The 19,921-nt window shown below is 39.7% G+C and overlaps 1 long non-coding RNA gene across 1 annotated transcript in view; it reads left to right on the top strand.

Annotated features, from left to right (window-relative positions):
* Window positions 1–19,053, top strand: part of LOC117980704 (uncharacterized) — a 37,934-nt gene extending 18,881 nt beyond the window's left edge. Inside the window, exons 3-4 of the long non-coding RNA XR_008625776.2 lie at window positions 11,946–12,017; window positions 13,124–19,053. This is a non-coding gene — a long non-coding RNA (uncharacterized LOC117980704). The remainder of the gene's footprint in view (window positions 1–11,945; window positions 12,018–13,123) is intronic.
* Window positions 19,054–19,921: the final 868 nt, after the last annotated feature.

Below are 19,921 nucleotides of genomic sequence, written 5' to 3'. Positions count from 1 at the left end.
CAAAGTGCTTTGGAAGCCCGAGTGGAAGCATTGTTTGAGGCCAGGAGCTTGAGACCAACTTGGGCAACATAGTGAGAACCCATTGCTACAAAAACAATTTTTTCTTTTTTTTTTCTTTTTTTTTTGAGACGGAGCCTCCCTCTGTCACCCAGGCTGGAGTGCAGTGGCGCAATCTTGGCTCACTGCAATCTCTGCCTCCTGGGTTCAAGCGATTCTCCTGCCTCAGCCCCCTGAGTAGCTGGGATTACAGGTGCCTGCCACCACACCTGGCTATTTTTTTTGTTTTTTGTGTTTTTAGGAGAGATGGGGTTTCACCATATTGTCCAGGCTGGTCTCGAACCCCTGACCTTAAGTGATCCACCTGTCTCAGCCTCCCAAAGTGCTGGGATTACAGGCGTAAGCCACCACACCCAGACAATCTCCTACTGGCTTTTATTAGTTGTACGTCTTTATGCTGTTTTTACCCAGTCTAAATTTTACAGATAAAACTTGTTTGAGTTCAGTGGCTTACACCTATAATCCCAGCACTTTAGGAGGCCAAGATGAGCGGATCACTTGAGGTCAGGAGTTCAAGACCAGCCTGGCCAACATGGTGAAACCCCGTCTCTACTAAAAATACAAAAAAAAATTTAGCTGGGAGTGGTGTCAGCGACCTGTAATCCCAGCTACTCAGGAGGCTGAGGCAGGAGAATTCCTTGAACCCGGGAGGCAGAGGTTGCAGTGAGCCCAGATCACACCACTGCACTCTAGCCTGAGCAACAGAGTGAGACTCCGTCTCAAAAAAAAAAAATTAAAATTAGCTAGGTGTTGTAGCACACACCTATAGTCCCAGCTACTCTGGAGGCTGAGGTAAGAGGATTGCTGGAGCCCAGGAGGTTGAGATTACAGAGAGCTAAGATTGTACCACTGCACTCCAGCCTGGGTAACAGCATGAGACCCTGTCTCTATAACTAAACAAAGCAAAACAAAAAAGCCTTTAAAAGGCATCCATTTTTCTTCAGTTAATAATGTAAGAAAAACTACATTGACATAGTTAAATTCTCAGGAACCTCAATTATTTAGAGATGGACTAAATAAGTGGCTGGTGTTTTGGCTTCCAAAAGTGTCTTGACTTTGATGGAGCTGATGTTGAGAAATAATGTTTATATTTATCATTTGTATCTTTTAATTCCATTTTTCCACGAACTTTTTATTTTTATTTTTTTTGAGACGGAGCCTTGCTTTGTCACCCAAGCTGGAGTGCAGTGGCGCGATCTCAGCTCACTGCAAGCTCCACCTCCCGGGTTCACACCATTCTGCCTCAGCCTCCCGAGTAGCTGGGACTACAGGCACTCACCACCACGCCCGGCAAATTTTTGTATTTTCAGTAGAGATGGAGTTTCACCATGTTAGCCAAGATGGTCTCGATCTCCTGACCTTGTGATCTGCCCGCCTCGGCCTCCCAAAGTGCTGGGATTACAGGCGTGAGCCACTGTGCCCGGCTCCACGAACTTTTTGAAGTCCCCTTTTATATCTGATAGAAACGTATATCCAGGATATATATAAAAAACTCCTATAATTCAATAATAATACAAAATCCGATTAAAAAACAGATAAAGGATTTTGGGTACAGTGGCTCATGCTTGTAGTCCCAAAATTTTGGGAGGCTGAGGCAGGCAGATAACCTGACATCAGAAGTTCGAGACCAACCTGCATGGTGAAACCCCGTCTCTACTAAAAATACAAAAATTAGCTCAACATGATGGCATGCACTTGTAGTCCCAGGTACTCAGGGGGTTGAGGCAGGAGAATCACTTGAACCCCGAGTGGCAGAGGTTGCAGTGAGTCAAGATCATACCTCTGCACTCTAGCATGGGTGACAGAGTGAGACTCGGTCTCAAAACAAACAAGCAAACAATTCCAAAAGAAAAAAAAAAGATAAAGGATTTGAATAGGCATTTCACCAAAGAAGATATACAAATGACCAATAAGCACGAGAAAAGATGCTCAGCATCATTAGTTTTTGGGGAACTGCAAATCAAAGCTGTAATGAGATACCACTTCACAGGCACTAGGTTGGCTATAATTTTAAAAGACAGACAATAAAAAATGCTGGCAAGGGTGTGGGGAAATTAGAAATGTCCAGTATAGCAAATCCATAGGGACAGAAAGTAGATAGGTGTTTGCCTAGGGCTGGGAGAGGGGTGTGACTGCTAAGGGTTATGGGGTTTTATCTTTGGAATGATGAAAATGTTCTGAAATTAGATTGTGGTGATGGCTGCAAAACTCTATAAATATTCTAAAAACTGTTGAATTGTATACTTTAAATGGATGATCTGTGTGGTATGTGAATTGTATCTCCATAAGCTGTTAATTTTAAAAATGTAATAAATATGCAAACATATCACTTTCTAATTATTTTACAACATTTTACTATTGTCTAAACTCCTGAGGTTATTTACCGAAAGATGATGCCCAAGTGGCCCCAGGACATAGAATCAAATTGTGTATGATATTAAAACAACAAGAATTGTTTATCTCAACTAATATCTTGTTTATATCTTTGTAACAGACAGCCAGATGGTAGTGAGTGCTAATACTGTGTACTAATCCTTTAGGAAGACTAGTTTGCTTGAGGTTTAGACACAAACAGGAATGATCTGTGCCATTATAAGAAATATAATGATGTCATGAAGGGCTTTATGATAAATAAAATGATTAGAATATGGTATTAAAAATATGTAGTCATTTATCCTATTGCATTTCATCAAGAAATATTAAATATTATAAAAAATGCAAAAATGAATTTTCTCATTCTTGCAAGCAGTCAAGTCTCAGCCGGAAAAATGGAAGTCAATTTAAATATTTAAAGATAAAAGGCTTTAATTTACAGAGAATTAGGTATAGGTACTGTACTTATAAATTTTTGCAAGGGCATAAGGAATGAAAGTCGGGGGAGCTGCCACCAGCTTTCACATTCACAGTCCAAAGAATCTGAAACTTCTTGCTTTCATGCAGAAGTCAGGAAGATGTAAGAGACTGAAATCAATAGTCATGATTGCCCTGAAGTCCTGGGGTGAACGATACAGGGGAATATAGAAGTTGCTGCAAAAGTCACAACTTCGGGCGGGGTACAATGGCTCACATCTGTAATCCCAGCAATTTGGGAGGCTTGAGGTGGTAGGATTGCTTGAGGTTAGGAGGTCGAGTCCACAGTGAGCTATGGTGGTCCCACTGCACTCCAGTCTGGGTAATGGAGTGAGACCCTGTCCCCCCCGCCAAAAAAAATAGTTACATCTTCTTAAGTCCACATGTCAACCAACACAATTGAAGAAAGAGGATTGGATTCTGTCTTCTGCCTTGTAATTTAAGCACAAGTACACCTCATGGGCAGAATCTAAACTGTATTTGGTTTACAGGGACTATGAAAAGACAGTTCTCATTCATCAGCCCCTGACATGAAGGGGTGAGTATCAAAGGAAATAGAAATAGTGCTGAGTACCAACAAATCATATATGACTTATTACCCTCAAGGGTAGTCAGGTAATTTTTTGAGACTGTATATAGCATGAGTTTGGGGTTGTTCTTATTGATAGGGGATGCAAGTTGCAGAAATTTAGTTTTTCCCTGAGATAACTTCTTGACATGTCTCGAACCATTAGATTCCTAGCAGTTTACCAAGTTGGCGGGCCCTGAAGTTTGTTGGGAGATTATTTTCCACCTTCTATCACACATCTTAAGAAATATAAAGAATGTGAATTCCTCTCACTTGGTCCAGTCATCATTATGTCACTAACGTAGTGGGCCAGTGTGAAGCCCTACAGGATGACAAGACTATCAAAGTTCCTAAGGGCTAGATTAAGACTGAGAGCTAGAGACTTGGCATAGCTCTGAGACAGGACTATTGTGTACTGCTTACACTTCTGTGTAAATGTAAGGGGCTCCTGTGATCTTTACTTATTGGTATAGAATGGGAGTCAGAAGACTAGTGTCTGCAGACTGGGCATTTGTTTTGTAAGTAAAGTTTCTTTGGAACACAGCCATGCCCATTCATTTACATATTGTTCGTGGCTGCTTTCACCCTACCATAGCATATTGAGTAGTTGGGACAAAAACCTTTACAGACCAGCCAAAATATTGCCCTCAAACTCAAGATAAACAGAAATAAAACAAAGTCTTAAATTTAAATCTAAAACAAAACCATGGCCCCTTTATGAAAAACATGTGCTAAAATGTATTAATAATGGTTAAAACCAAGTACTTTTTTTTTCAGAGATTTGCAATAATTAATACCTATTTAAGTGGGTTTTCCCCCTAGGTCTTTAAATTCTAGTATAAAACAGCCAGAGCTGGGCTGTTCTCTTAACCTCTGATCAAATAAGCCTGTTTAGAAAAATCTATGTGTTTTGCTTATATCATTGGGCAAAGTAATTTGTAATATATGATTGACATAATAAATCATTACTTCTAATGAAGCACATTTTTAGAAAAATAAAATTTTGGGGCACCTGTTTTAAAAAGCTCCAGTGCACTTTCCAGCTCAGTCAGAATCCTCATTTGGAATTAACTAGGGGTTCCTGGTTCCTGCTGAAGTTACATATTGACCTGAATGAAAGAGGCTGGCCTCCAGCATAGACCCCAAGCTCTGTGTTTATTGAGTCAAGAGTAAGGATCCTCTCTCTTAAATCTAGTGGTGGGCAGGGAGAGGACAGGGGCCAAAGTTAATTGACTGACCTTTTAATTTATATTGCCATTTGCAGACACTTTTCTTGTATTTTTGAATTCTTATTTTGTCACAATAATTTGAAATTATATAATGCTTCCTAGGTTAGTGAGCATTTTCAGAAACATCATTTGATATCCATATCAACTCAGAAAGTATTTTCTTCTCACATGTCATAGATGAAGTTCAGAAATAGTCAGTAAATCATCCAGGTTCACAGAAAACAAGACCAAAAGTTACTAATACTCACCAAGCATCCATTAGATGGCAGGCACCATCTCAAGCCAGAACTTTTATCCTGACTTTTAGACTCTGTATTAGTCCGTTCTCACACTTGTATAAAAATAATATCTGAGACTGGGTAACTTACAAAGAAAGAAGTTTCATTGACTCACAGTTCCCCATGGCTGGAGAAGCCTCAGGAAACTTATGATCATGGCAGAAGGGGAAGCAGGCACCTTCTTCAGAAGGCAGCAGGAGAGTGAGTGCAGGAAAAACTGTCACCTTTAAAACCATCAGATCTCGTGATAACTCCTTCGCTATCTTGAGAACAGCATGGGGGAAACTGCTCCCGTGATCCAAACACCTCCCACCAGGTACACCTCCCTCCACATGTAGGGATTACCATTCGAGATGAGATTTGAGTGGGGACACAGAGCCAAACCACATCAGACCCCAAGTCTAATATGGTCTGAATGTTTGTGTCTCCCAAAAATTCATGTGTTGAAACCTGATGTCCAATGTGATAGTATTAAGAGTTGGTGTCTTTGAGAGGTGATTAGGTGCCATCTATGAGAAAGCAGGCTCTCACCAGACACCCACTGAATCTGCCAGCACCTTGATCTTGGACTTCCCTACCTCTAGACTGTGAGAAGAAAAAAAAACTGTTATTTACAGTACCCAGTTATGTACTCAGTTATAAATAGGTCAATTTATTGTATTTAGTTATAGCAGCCTAAATGGATTAAACAAAGTCCAATATTCTTACTATCACAATGTATTAATTCCCATTCTAGTGAGTACTGGGGATAGTAGTGATGGTGGTAACTTTTAAACATACAAAAACATGTCAAACACTACCCCTCAAACTGAGAATAAGATGACTAGGAGAAAGGAGACGTAACTGTCAAACTTGAAGGCAAATGCTGTGTATAAAGTTATTGAATGAATGGTTTTAATAGTATGCTTATACTACTGCATGAAGAATTAAGCTGAAGAGCAAGAAGAACTTTTTTCTTTCTTTCTTTCTTTTTTCTTTCTTTCTTTCTTTCTTTTGAGATGGGGTCTCGCTCTGATATGGTTTGGCTGTGTCCCCACGGAAATCTCAATTCGAGTTGTATCTCCCAGAATTCCGACACGTTGTGGGAGGGACTTAGTGGGAGGTAATTGAATCATGGGGGCTGATTTTTTCCTGTGCTATTCTTGTGATAGTGAATAAGTCTCATGAGATCTGATGGGCTTATCAGGGGTTTCTGCTTTTGCTTCTTCCTCATTTTTCTCTTGTTGCCAATGTAAGAAGTGCCTTTCACCTCTCACCATGATTCTGAGGCCTCCCCAGTCATGTGGAACTGTAAGTCCAATTAAACCTCTTTCTGTTCCCAGTTTCAGGTATGTCTTTATCAGCAGCATGAAAACAAACTAATACACACTGTCACCCAGGCTGGATTGCAGTGGTGCAAACATGACTCACTGCAGCCTACACTGCATGGGTTCTAGCGATTCTCCTGCCTCAGCCTCCCAAGTAGCTGGGACTGCAGGCACGCATCACCAAGCCCAGCAAATGTTTCCATTTTTTGTAGAGACGAGGTTACGCCATGTTGCCCAGGCTGGTTTTGAACTCCTGAGCTCAGGCAATCTGCCTGCCTCAGCCTCCCAAAGTGCTGGGATTATAGGTGTGAGCCATGGTGTCCAGCCTTCAGAAATTTTTAAGAGTTTAGTTGTGATATTCTGAAATATCTAAGCCCAGGAAGTTGTGTCTCTGGATAATTATTAAGTTTTTGTTTGTTTGTTTTGTTTTGTTTTGTTTTTTGTGGTGGAGTCTCACTCTGTCACCCAGGCTGGAGTGCAGTGTCATGATCTCGGCTCACTGCAACCTCCACCTCCTGGGGTTCAAGCTATTCTCCTGCCTCAGCCTCCCAAGTAGCTGGGACTACAGGTGCATACCACCACGCCCAGCTAATTTTTGTATTTTTAGTAGAACGGGGGCTTTACCATGTTGGCCAGGCTGGTCTTGAACCCCTGACCTCAGATGATCCACCCACCTCAGCCTCCCAAAGTGCTGGGATTACAGGCATGAGCCACTGCACCTGGCCTAATTATTAGTATTAAAGAGCAAACTTATCTTTTGGGAATGATTCCAGCGTAGTCCTGCTTAAAGTCAGCAGCTGCATGAAATGTTTCCCTTCCAGTTCTGTTATTCTATGATACTCCCTCTAGGAAGAGGGTGTTTTTCCCTCCACTTTATCTCCTATACAGTCATTGTGAAAGACTTTGTAATCTCAGATAAGAATATGCTTTTTGAAGTATGTGTCATCAAGCTCTGTGCAAATGTGAGGCAGAAACAAGTATGCTTTTCCTTGGCTTCTTGCTGAGGTCACACACTACCAGATTTGCCAGAGTTATTCACTCATTAATTTATCTGATAAACATTTATTTTACATACACTATGTACTTGATTTGTAGATTATAAAACAACTTTAGTAAAACCATTTCCTATCTAATAGATTTTGAGTGGCCTTGTCAAAACCAGTTCTAGTGACACATATGAATTATTATCTTCATTAGAAAGCAGTTTCAAGTGCCTGGAACCCTAAGGCTAGATAATACATGAAGGAAACTAAACAAGCATCCTTTTGTCATTTAGGGCAGGGGTCAGCAGACTTTTCTGTGAAGTGCCAGATTGTGAACATTTTAGGATTTTAGGGCCATATGGTCTTTGTTGCAATGACTTAAATCTCCCTTGCAGTGCAAAAGCAACTGTACAAAGTATGTGAATGAATGAACATGGCCATGTTCCCATGAAACTTTACTGATGGGCTTAAATTTGAATTTCACATAGTTTTCATGTAACACAAAATATTACTTTTTTGACATTCTAGAAACCACTTAAAATGTAAAAACCATTCTCATCTTGCAAATCATACAAAAACAAGGCAGTGGATCATCATTTGCTAATCCCTGATCTAAGGAAAAAAGAAAATATAGTTGTAGATGAACAGAAAGGACATGCAGGCAATATAATAAAATGTCAAAATAAATATAAAACTAAAAGGTAAATATTTAAAATATGTTAATGTCAAGAGTCTGAAAGATGATAAAGTGTTATGTGGGTTTCATTTCTGGATGGAGCAGATTTGGCTCTCCTTAGATGAGTAATTTCAGCCATTGGTAGAGAAGGACTCCAAATGACTGCATTCTAAAAGATAAAAAATAAGGACTTATTTTCAAATGTGTCACAGCGCTTAGCCTTATGTTGTCTGGAAGTTGAAGTGCTTCCCACACAACCCTCTGTACTTAGCTACTATTTTTGTTTTTTAAATAACTGACCTGAATTTCCAAAACTATGTGTTACTTGCAGAAAGTATGGTAGACAAAGGAGAAATGGTATATTACAAGAAACCTCTTGATAAGCTCTCTTAATAAAATCAAACTCTAGCCATCAAGGTTTAGAATGGAGGTAGGGTGTTCAAGTGAAGACTGTGACTAGAGCTAGGAGTGGGGACTGGAACTCACAGACCTGATTGGAGTCTCTAGAAGCTCCCCACGTTGACCATCTCCTGTGCCTGGCCTCACATCCTTTTGCCTGTCTTTAGTTTAGTTATTACTCCTGTTGGAAACAGCTTCATGTCTTATCACCCAAGAACAACTTTCCTCAGTTTTATTTATTTATTTATTATTGCTTTTTATTTTTGAGACAGGGTCTCACTCTCTTGCCCAGGCTGGAGGGCAATGGTGCCACCATGGCTGTCTGCAACCTCAGCCTCCTGGGCTTAAGCAATCCTCCCACCTCAGCCTCCAGAGTAGCTAAGACTGCAAGCGTGCACCACCACCACATCCAGTTAGTTTTTGGGTTTTCTTGTTTGTTTGTTTGTTTTTTTGTTGTTGTTGTTGCTGTTTTGTAGAGACAGGGTCTCGCTATGTTGCCTAGCTTGGTCTTGAACTCCTGGCCTCAAGTGATCCTCCCACCTCAACCTCCCAAAGTGTTGGGATTACAGGCGTGAGCCATCAAGCTCGGTCCAGTTGAACTGTTTAACTCTCATGTTTTATCCTGGGACTATCCTATCCTGGGATAGCATAAGGTGGGATGTCTGCAGAGACCTACCTGGCATTCAAGCGAATGCACACTGGAAGTGTGAGAGAATCAGTGCCCCATGGACAGTCCCCTTGCCTGGTTGGGACAGGAGATAGTGAGTCGATCAAATGTTCCCCTTTTCCTTCCCTTAACAGACAATTCTGAGGCTCCTTGGAAGGTCCTGGCAAGATAGCATCCTTTTATTGGCTTTTTTTTTTCCTTTGAGGGTCAGTTTAATATTCCAAGCTGTTTTTACTCATAATACTTTTGGCACCAAATGTGTGGGTTGTTTTCATGCCAACAACCAGTTCTCCAACCTTCCAGATACCAAGTGGGTATCCTACAATTGAATTGAATTCCTACAGTAACTAACTGGAGTCGTGTCAGATTCCGCAGACTCACTCCCACAAAACTGCCTTCGTTTCAGATGCCAGTTGCAAGTATCTTGCTTCCATCAGTACTTCTGACCAACTGACTATTAATCACAGGTTCCTATGACCCCTTCCTCAGGTTTTATAATTTGCTAGAAAGGTTGATAAAACTTGGGAAAAGACTTTATTTGTTATCACTGCTAATTACTAAAGGAGAGAAATGAACAGGCAGCTGAGGAGATACACAGGGAGAGATCTTGAAGAGTCCTGAGCACAGGAACTTCTGTCCCCGTGGAATTGGGGTGTGCCTCCCTCTCAGCATGTAGATGTGTTCTACAACCCTGAAACTGTCTGAATCGTATTGTTTAGGGGTTTTATGGAGGTTCCATTATGTAGGCATGATTGATTAAATTTTGGCCATTGGTAATTGAACTCAATCTCCAGCCCCTCTCCCCTCCTCAGAGATCTAGGAATGGGGCCGAAATTTCCAACCCTTTAATCACATGGTTAATTCCTCTGGCAACCAGCTCCCATCCTAAAGCTATCTAGGGGCCCAACAAGGACTGGGTGCAGTAGCTCACGTCTGTAATCCTAGCACTTTTGTAGGTCAAGGTGGGAGGATTGCTTGAGCCCAGGGATTCAAGCCAGTCTGGACAGCAAAGCAAGAACCGTTCTCCACAAAAAATTTAAAAATTAGCTGGGCATGGCGGCACACACCTGTGGTCCCAGCTATTCAGGAGGCTGAGGCGGAAAGGTCATTTGAGCCCAGGAGGTGAAGACTGCAGTGAGCCGTGATCGCATCACTGCATTCCAGCCTGGGCTACAGAGTAAGACCCTGTCTCACACACACACACACACACACACACACACACACACACACACAATTCTGTGCCAGTAACTGGGGTCTAAACTAAGTATGTACTTCTTATTATATCACAGGTATCCAGAGTGTCTTAGTCTGCTCAGACTGCCGTAACAAAGGATCATAGGTGGCTTAAACAACAGAAATTTAGATTCTTGTCATTATGGAGGCAGAAGTTGTAGATCAAGGTCCAGTAGGGCTGGTTCCTAGTAAAGGTCTTCTTTCTGGCTTGTAGATAGCTGCAGTGTTGCTGTGCCCTCACATGGCCTTTCCTCAGAGACACTGAGAAGAGAGGAAGTCCTCTGGTGTCTCTTCCAGTAAGGCCATTCATCTCACTGGACCAGGGCCCAACTCCCATAAACTCATCTAACTCTAATTACCTCTCTAAGGCCCCATCTCCAAGTACTATGACATTGGGGATTCAAGCTTCACCATACTAGAGGACGCAAACATTCAGCCCATAACATAGTGTACGACATTCACCTTTACCGTGGGGAATTACTCTCTTGTTTTTACTGGCTCAAATATCCAGCCTCAGGAGCCACTATGCATCCTTTAGTGCTCTGATCCAATCTTGGTGTTGGTAGTCATAATCAGGGAAATGAATCCCTTTAGTTATATCCTTGGACAATCTCAGTGATATTACCAATTATCAATTATATGTTCAATTAATTATTGAACATATGGCCAATTATAGGTTAGCCATGCTAATATTATATGTACAATACAGGCTGTAAAAAAGATTCCCTCTTAGTTCTCTGAGGGCCTCAGTGGTTTTACTTGCAGCTCTGATGATTGATACCACATTTGCCCACGTCAGAGGTTCTAGATCCTGGCTGCACAACAGAATCAGCAGGGGAGGTTTGGAAAAATAACAAGGTCTGATCCCACATCCAAAGTCTGATATAGTTGTTCTGGTGCAGGGATTGAAGACTCAGAAGGTTTTAATTCTAACGTGCAGGCTCAGAATATAGGTCACTGCCCTGTGTGGGCCTATACAAACTGCTCACTGCTCACTGCGAGTTTTCCTACTTGACAAACAGTGACCTTTGAAAATGACTTACTAAATACTCTCAAGTAATTTGGGGCTGGATTTATCAAGAGTCCAGGCAACAGTTAATTGTAAAAGTTCTTCCAATCACTCAGGAGAAAGTAAATATGATAACATTAAAAGAAAAACATTGTACACCAATGTTCAGTGAAGCATTTTGTATAGTAACCAGAAGGTGGGAGAAATCCAAACGTCCATCGATGGATGAAAGGATAACCAAAATGTAGTACATACATACAATAGAATATTGCTCAACCTTAAAACAGAAGGAAATTCTGATACATCTACAGCATTCATCAACCTTGAAACATTGTGCTGAGTGAAATAAGCCAGACACAAAAGGACAAATATTGTATGATTCCACTCCACTTATATGAGGTACCCGGAATAGGCAAATTCATAGAAACAGAAAGTAGATTAGAGGTTACCAGGAGCTGGTGGGTAACAGGGAGTGGATGGGATAATGGACAGTTGGTGTTTAGTGAGTACAGAGTTTCTGTTAGGGATGATAGAAAAATAGCAGAAAGTATTACATTACTTTCAATGGCAAAATCCACAATTACCTTGGCACCAACCTAATACTTAATGCCACTGAATTGTACAGTTAGAATGGTAAATTTTATTTTATGTATATTTTACCACAATAAAACAAAACCTCCTCTTTTCAGGTATGATAGTTCTGAATGAAGATTGAAGCTGTTCTGTAGTTCTGAGGGTTATCATACCACTGAGAGTAAAAGGTAAGTTGGTAACAGTGAAAGAGAAACCTCATTTAATGAATGTTTTTGGAATGTATCATCAGTCTGAAGTCACTATAAAACGATGTACTTGCAGGACATTTTTCAGTGTGATAAATATTTAAATATCAGTAAGTATGTTTAAGCCCTTTAAAAGAGAAAAAAATAGTGCTTTCGGTTTGGAATTTACTTTTCTAAATTTTTTGACATTGAAATTAATGTTTGAAAATAATAAAAGTAATGATGATCTGATCAACTTAATCTGGTATCATAACTCCAGAGTTGTAGATACAATAGTAGAGGGTGTGTAGCCCTCAGCTTTAAAGATTATCAACTAATGATTAACATAACGTTGGGATGGGTGCTGTAAAGGATGGAGATTATCATGCTTTTGGAATTTCTGACTCACACTATAGTCTGCCATAAAGAGCAGTATAAAAAAGGATTTGTTCAGATTGAAGAAAATCACTTAATTAGTCTTTTAGTGGCAGTAAGGACTGCATGTTTTAAGATAATTCTAGGTGAAAAGGCCTTCCTGTAGATTAACTGTTACCAGCTCCCTTTTTCCTGTCTGACTGTCAACTTATGCAAAACTTTACTCCTTTCAAATTTGGATAATGCCTCTCTTTCTTTGCTTGCTATTAACGTGATTAATCTGTTTCTTTTTTTTTTTTTTTTTTTTTGAGATGGAGTATCACTCTGTCTCCCAGACTGTAGTGCGGTGGCCCAATCTCTGCTCAGCGCAAGCTCCACCTCCTGGGTTCACGCCATTCTCCTGCCTCAGCCTCCCAAGTAGCTGGGACTACAGGCGCCCGCCACCATGCCTGGCTAAATTTTTGTATTTTTAGTAGAGTCGGGGTTTCATCATGTTAGCCAGGATGGTCTCAATCTCTTGACCTCGTGATCCGCCCACCTCAGCCTCCCAAAGTGCTGGGATTACAGGCTTGAGCCACCGCACCCAGCCTAATCTGTTTCTTGTACCTTCATTTCTCTCTCTCTGCCTCTCTCTCACATGAAGTCTTTTTCCATGGTAACATATTCTCAGAAATTATAATGAATGTAATGAGAAAAAAAGTAACTCATGATTTCAATGTTTTCTTTGCAAACAGCTTTTCAGTTACAACTCAATGGTATTACACGATGGCGTTTATGTCAACAATTCGTACCCTTCTTACTCTCAGGGACATGGGGATGCTCTTCTCCAGATGTTTACTAAACTCTCCTGCAGATGAGATTTTATGTTACAAAAAAATTTCAGAGTTGAATGAATGAATAAAGAGAAGAGACAGAAGTTGTCTAAAACATTCAAGTTTATAAAGACATTTACAGAATGTCCTGGAGTCCTTCAGCTCTCCTGTGATGAAATTCCCTTTCACATCTCTCACATAACGACAACTTGCCTCAAAGTGAAGAGACTTTTGTGATTAATACTCTGTCTTCATTCAGAAAGGAATTTCCTTATCCCTAAGTGCTAAGTGGTTGAGGATCCCATCTTACCCAATTTTTGTTCCTTGCCTACCAATGGCAGCCTCACTGTGTGTATATGTGTGTGTGTGTGTGTGTGTGTGGTCAGAGACTGGCACCTTGCTTTTCCTCCCTGCCTTCTAATTTGACTGAGGACTTCTAGGAGCTTCCCTTTCCTTCCCTGCTTCCTTAGGGCATCTTCAATAGTTAGAGGGCTACATTTTGAGAAGGTGTTTTCCTATGGGCTATAGTTGAACATCAGAATCAATTTTCACGAAGAAGCGATGTTGCCTAAGAAAATATGTCCTGTAGCATAAGCAAATGGAAAAACATTCCATCCTCATGGATAGGAAGAATCAATATTGTGAAAATGGCCATACTGCCCAAAGTAATTTATAGATTCAGTGCTATTCCCATCAAGATATTTGATATTCTTCACAGAATTAGAAAAAACAACTTTAAATTTCATATGGAATCAAAGAAGACCCCATATAGCCAAGAGAATCCTAAGCAAAAAGAACAAAGCTAGAGGCATCACACTACCTGACTTCAAACTATACTACCAGGCTACAGTAACTAAAACAGCATGGTACTGGTACCAAAACAGACATATAGACAAATGGAGCAGAACAGAGACCTCAGAAATAACACCACACATCTACAGCTATCTGATCTTCAACAAACCTGACAAAAACAAGCAATGGGAAAAGGATTTCCCATTCAATAAATAGTCCTGGGAAAACTGGCTAGCCATATACACAAAACTAAAACTGGACCTGTTCCTTACACCTTATACAAAAATTAACTGAGGATGGATTAAAGACTTAAATGTATAACCCAAAACCATAAAACCCCTAGAAGAAAACCTATGCAATTTCATTCAGGACATAGGCATGGGCAAAGACTTCATGATAAAAATGCCAAAAGCAATTGCAACAAAAGTAAAAACGGACAAATGGAGTCTAGTTAAACTAAAGAGCTTCTGCACAGCAAAAGAAACTATCATCAGGGAGAACAGGCAACCTACAGAATGGGAGAAAATTTTGGCAATCTACCCATCTGACAAAGGTCTAATATCAAGAATTTACAAGGAACTTAAATAAATTTACAAGAAAAAAGCAAACAACCACATCAAAAAGTGGGCAAAGGATATGAACAAACACTTCTCAAAAGAAGACATTTATGTGGCCAACAAACATATGAAAAAAAGCTCAACATCACTGATCATTAGAGAAATGCTACTGAAAACCATAATGAGATACCATCTCATGCCAGTCAGAATGGCAATTATTAAAAAGTCAAGAAACAATAGATGCTAGGGAGGCTGAAATAGGAACGCTTTTACACTATTGGGAATGTAAATTAGTTCAACCATTATGGAAGACAGTATGGTGATTCCTCAAGGATCTTGAACCAGAAATATGATGTGACCCAGCAATCCCATTACTGGTTATATACCAAAAGGAATATAAATCATTCTACTATAAAGACACATGCACACATATGTTTATTGTAGCACTATTTACAATAGCAAAGTCATGGAACCAACCCAACTGCCCATCAATGATAGACTGGATAAAGAAAATGTGGCACATATACACCACGAAATACTATGCAGCCATAAAAAAGGATGAGTTCATGTCCTTTGCAGGGACACGGATGAAGCTAGAAGCCATCATCCTCAGCAAACTAACACAGGAACAGAAAACCAAACACTGCATGTTCTCACTCATAAGTGGGAGTTGAACAATGAGAAAACATGGACACAGGTAGGTGAATAATACACACCAGGGTCTGTTAGGGGTTGGGGGGTGAGGGAAGGAAACTAAGAGGACAGGTCAAAAGGTGCAGCAAACCACCATGGCACAGGTATACCTATGTAACAAACCTGTTCGTTCTTCACATGTATCCCAGAGCTTAAAATTTAAAAAAAAATAGAAAAGGAAATATTAAGAAAAAAGAATATGTGTCCCATAGGCATATGGATAAATACACAGTTGAGCTACATTGTGGCTCTCCAATCATTCATTTGTTGGTTTGACATGTATGTATTTATTTATGAAATGACTGCTATATCCTATGCACTATTTTACAAACTAGGTATTAAGGACTCTTATTCTAGTGGGGACAGTTAAAAAGGTAAACAACTAAACTATATAGAGTGATATATCCAAGAAACATCCGAGAAAAAATAATAAAGCAGAGAAGGCAGAGTAAGGAAGAATGGTTACGCTATGTTAGATAGGGTGGTGAGAGAAGTCTTCTCTGAGGAGATAACATTTTAATAAAGACCTGAAGGAGGCCAGGCACGGTGGCTCACACCTGTAATCCCAGCACTTTGGGAGGCTGAAGCAGGAGGATCACTTGTGGTCAGGAGTTCAACACCAGCCTGGCCAACATGGTGAAACCCTGTCTCTACTAAAAATATAAAAATTAGCTGGGCATGGTGGTGAGCACCTGTAATCCCAGCTACTCAGGAGGCTGGGGCAGGAGAATCTCTGGAACCCAGGAGATGGAGGTTGCAATGAGCTGAGATCATGCCACTGCACTCCAGCCTGGGTGACAGAGTAAGATTCCATGTCAAAAAAAAAAAGAAAGAAAGAAAGAAAAACCTGAAGGAGAAGAAAGTCTTGCATGAAACTGAGGGAAGAACATTCCAGGCAGAGGATTCAGCAAGTGCAAAGGATCTACCTAAGGTAGTTGTGAATGTGTGTTCCAGGAAGAGCAAGAAGACCAGTGAGGATAGAGTACAATAAAAGAATGGAAGTACATTAGGGAATGAGGACAGAGAAGTGCAGGTGGACAAACCCTATGAAAAAATTGCAAGGACTTCGGTTCTTCTCTAAGTAACATGGAAAGCTACAAGGGATTTGAGCAGATATCTGACATGATCTGACTTTTATTTTAAAGTTCATGCTGGATACAGTATTGAGAAAAGTCTGAAGGGGATGTGGGTGAGAGTAGAAACATCGAAACCAGTTAGGAGGTTATTGCAATAATAGGTGAGAAATCAGGGTTGTTTAGAACAAGATAAGAGCAGTAGAGATGGTGAAAGGAAATATATCTGGAAATATGTGAAGGTCAAGTTAATAAGCTAATGTCTATGGATACAACAAGGGATGAGCAAAAAAATAGTGTTGAGATGACTGGGTCTTACTGAAGTGTTGCAGTGTCAATCTCCAATGGAAATCTATACTATCAATAATGCTTATGATTACAGATGAGAAAACAGAAGTTCAGAGAGGTTAGGTAATTCACCTACAGTCACGCAGGGTGCAGGAGGAGGAAGCAAGGTTTAAACCCAGATCTATTTGATCAGAATCCATACTTTTAAACAGTACTACTTAATAACACACTTTTTAAAGAAAACTTTTATTTTAAGTTAAGAGTTACATGTGCAAATTTGTTATATAGGAAAGTTGTGTCATGGGATTTGTTGTATAGATTATGTCATAACCCATAATCTATGGGTACCTATTAGTTATTTTTCCTGATACTCTCCCTTCTCCCACACTCCACCCTCCAATAGGCCTCAGTGTGTGTTGTTTCCATCTATGTGCCCATGTATTCTCACCATTTAACTCCCACTTATAAGTGAGAACATGCAGTATTCGGTTTTCTCTTCCTGTGTTAGTTTGCTAAGGATAATGGCCTCTAGCTCCATGCATATTTCTGCAAAGAACATATCATTCTTTTTATGGCTGCATAGTATTCCGTGGTGTATATGTACCAAATTTTCTTTATCCAGTCTACTATTGATGGGCATTTAGGTTGATTCTATGTCTTTGCTATTGTGAATAGTGCTGCAATGAACATATGCATGCATGTTTGTTTATAATAGAATGATTTATATTTCTTTGGGTATATACTCAGTAATGGGATTGCTGGTTGAATGATATTCCTGTTTTTAGGACTTTGAGAAATCACCACACTGTCTTCCACAGTGGTTGAACTAATTTACACTCCTACCAACAGTGTATAAGCATTCCTTTATCTCCACAACCTCACAAGTGTCTGTTATTTTTTGGTGTTTTATAGTAGCCATTCTGACTAGTGTAAGACGGTATCTCATTGTGGTTTTGATTTGCATTCCTCTAATGATCAGTGATGCTAAGCTTTTTTTCATATGACTGTTGGCCTCATGTATGTCTTCTTTTGAAAAGTGTTCATGCCCTTTGCCCACTTTTTCATGGGGTTGGTTTTTTTCTTGTAAATTTAAGTTCTTTATGGATGCTAGACATTAGACCTATGCCAGATGTGTAGTTTGCAAATTTTTTCTCCCATTCTGTAGGCTGTCTGTTCACTCTGTTGATAGTTTATTTTGCTGTGCATAAGTTCTTTAGTTTAATTAGCTCCCATTTGTTAATTTTTGCTTTTGTTGCAATTGCTTTTGGCATCTTCATCATCAAATATTTGCCTGTTCCTATGTCCACAATGGTATGGCCCAGATTGTCTTCCAGGGTTTTTAATTTGGGGTTTTACATTTCAGTCTTTAATCCATCTTGTGTTAATTTTTGTATATGGTGTAAGGAAGGGATCCAGTTTCACTCTTCTGCATATGTCTGGCCAGTTATCACAGTACCATTTATTGAATAGAGAATCCTTTCCTCATTGTGTGTTTTTGTCAGGTTTGTCAAAGATCAGCTAGTTATAGGTGTGCAGCCTTAGTTCTGGGTTCTCTATCCTGTTCCATTGGTCTATGTTTTTGTACCAGTACCATGCTGTTTTGATTACTGTAGACCTGTAGTATAGTTTGAAGCTGGGTAGTGTGATGTCTCCAGCTTTGTTCTTTTTACTTAGGATTGCCTTGGCTATTTGGGCTCTTTTTTTGGTTCCATATGAATTTTAAAACAGTTTTTTCTACTTCTGTGAAAAAATGTCATTGATAGTTTAATAGGAATAGCACTGAATCTATGAATTGCTTTGGGCAGAATGGCCATTTTAACCACATTGATCCATCCTATCCATGAGCATGGAATGTTTTTCCATTTGTTTGTGCCATCTCTGATTTCTTTGAGCAGTGTTTTGTAGTTCTTGTTGTAGAGATCTTTCACCTCCCTGGTTAGCTGTATTCCTAGGTATTTTATTTTGAGTGCGTGGCAATTTTGAATGGGATTTCATTCCAATTTGGCTCTCAGCTTGACTGTGTATAGGAGGGCTAGTAATTTTTGCACACTGATTTAGTATCCTGAAATTTTGTTGAAGTTGTTTGTCAGCTTACGGAGCTTTTGGACCAAGACTATGGGGTTTTCTGACTATAGGATCATGTCTGAAAACAGGAATAGTTTGACTTCCTCTCTTCCTATTTGGATACTATTTCTTTCTTTCTTTTGCTTGACTGTCCTGTGCTGGTTTTCAAGGAAAATGCTTCTAGCTTTTGCCCATTCAGTATGATGTTGGCTGTGGGCACTTATTAATTTGAGGTACATCCTTTTGATACCTAGTTTATTGAGAGTTTTTAACATGAAGTGGTGTTAAATTTTATCAAAAGTATTTTCTGCATCTATTGAGACAATTATGTGGGTTTTGTCTTTAGTTCTGTTTATGTGATGAATCCTATTTATCAATTTGTTTATGTTGACCCAACCTTGCATCTCATAGATAAAGACTACTTTGTCTTGGTGGAAAAACTTTTTGATGTGCTGCTGGATTAGGTTTGCCAGTATTTTGTTGAGAATTTTTGCATCAATATTCATCAAGGATATTGGCCTGACGTTTCTTTTTTTTTGTTGTCTCCCTCAGGTTGGTATCAGGATAATACTGGCCTCACAGAATGAGTCTGGAAAAAATCCCTCCTTCTCAATTTTTTGGACTAGTTTAAGCAGGAATAGCATCAGCTCTTCTTTGTACATCTGGTAAAATTCAGCTGTGAATCTGTCCGGTTCTGAGAATTTTTTGGTTGGTAGCTTATTTATTACTGACTCAATTTCAGAGCTCATTATTGGTGTGTTTGCAGATTCAATTTATTCCTTGTTCAGTCTTGGAAGGATTTATATGTCCAGAAATCTATCCATTTCTGCTAGATTTTCTGGTTTATGTGCTTAGAGGTGTTTATAGTATTCTCTGATGGTTATTTGTATGTCTGTGGGATCAGTGGTAATATCCCCCTTGACATTTCTGGTTGTGTTTCTGTGAATCTTTTCTCTTTTCTTCTTTCTTAGTTTATCTAGTGGTCTATATTATTAATTTTTTCAAAAAACCAGTTCCTGGATTCATTGATCTTTTGAATAGTTTTGTGTGTCTCAATCTCCTTCAATTCAGCTCTAATTTTGATTCTTTCTTCTCTTTTGCTAGCTTGGGATTGGTTTGCTCTTGGTTCTCTATTTCTTTTAGTTGTGATGTAATAATAGGTTGGTAAATTGAGATCTTTCTAACCTTTTTTTTTCTTTTTTTTTTTGAGACAGGGTCTCACTCTGTCACCCAGGCTGGAGTGCAGTGGTGCA

This window comes from Pan paniscus, chromosome 5, assembly GCF_029289425.2.
Source record: "Pan paniscus chromosome 5, NHGRI_mPanPan1-v2.0_pri, whole genome shotgun sequence".
Taxonomy (NCBI): domain Eukaryota; kingdom Metazoa; phylum Chordata; class Mammalia; order Primates; family Hominidae; genus Pan; species Pan paniscus.
This window is presented reverse-complemented; position numbering and strand designations above follow the sequence as displayed.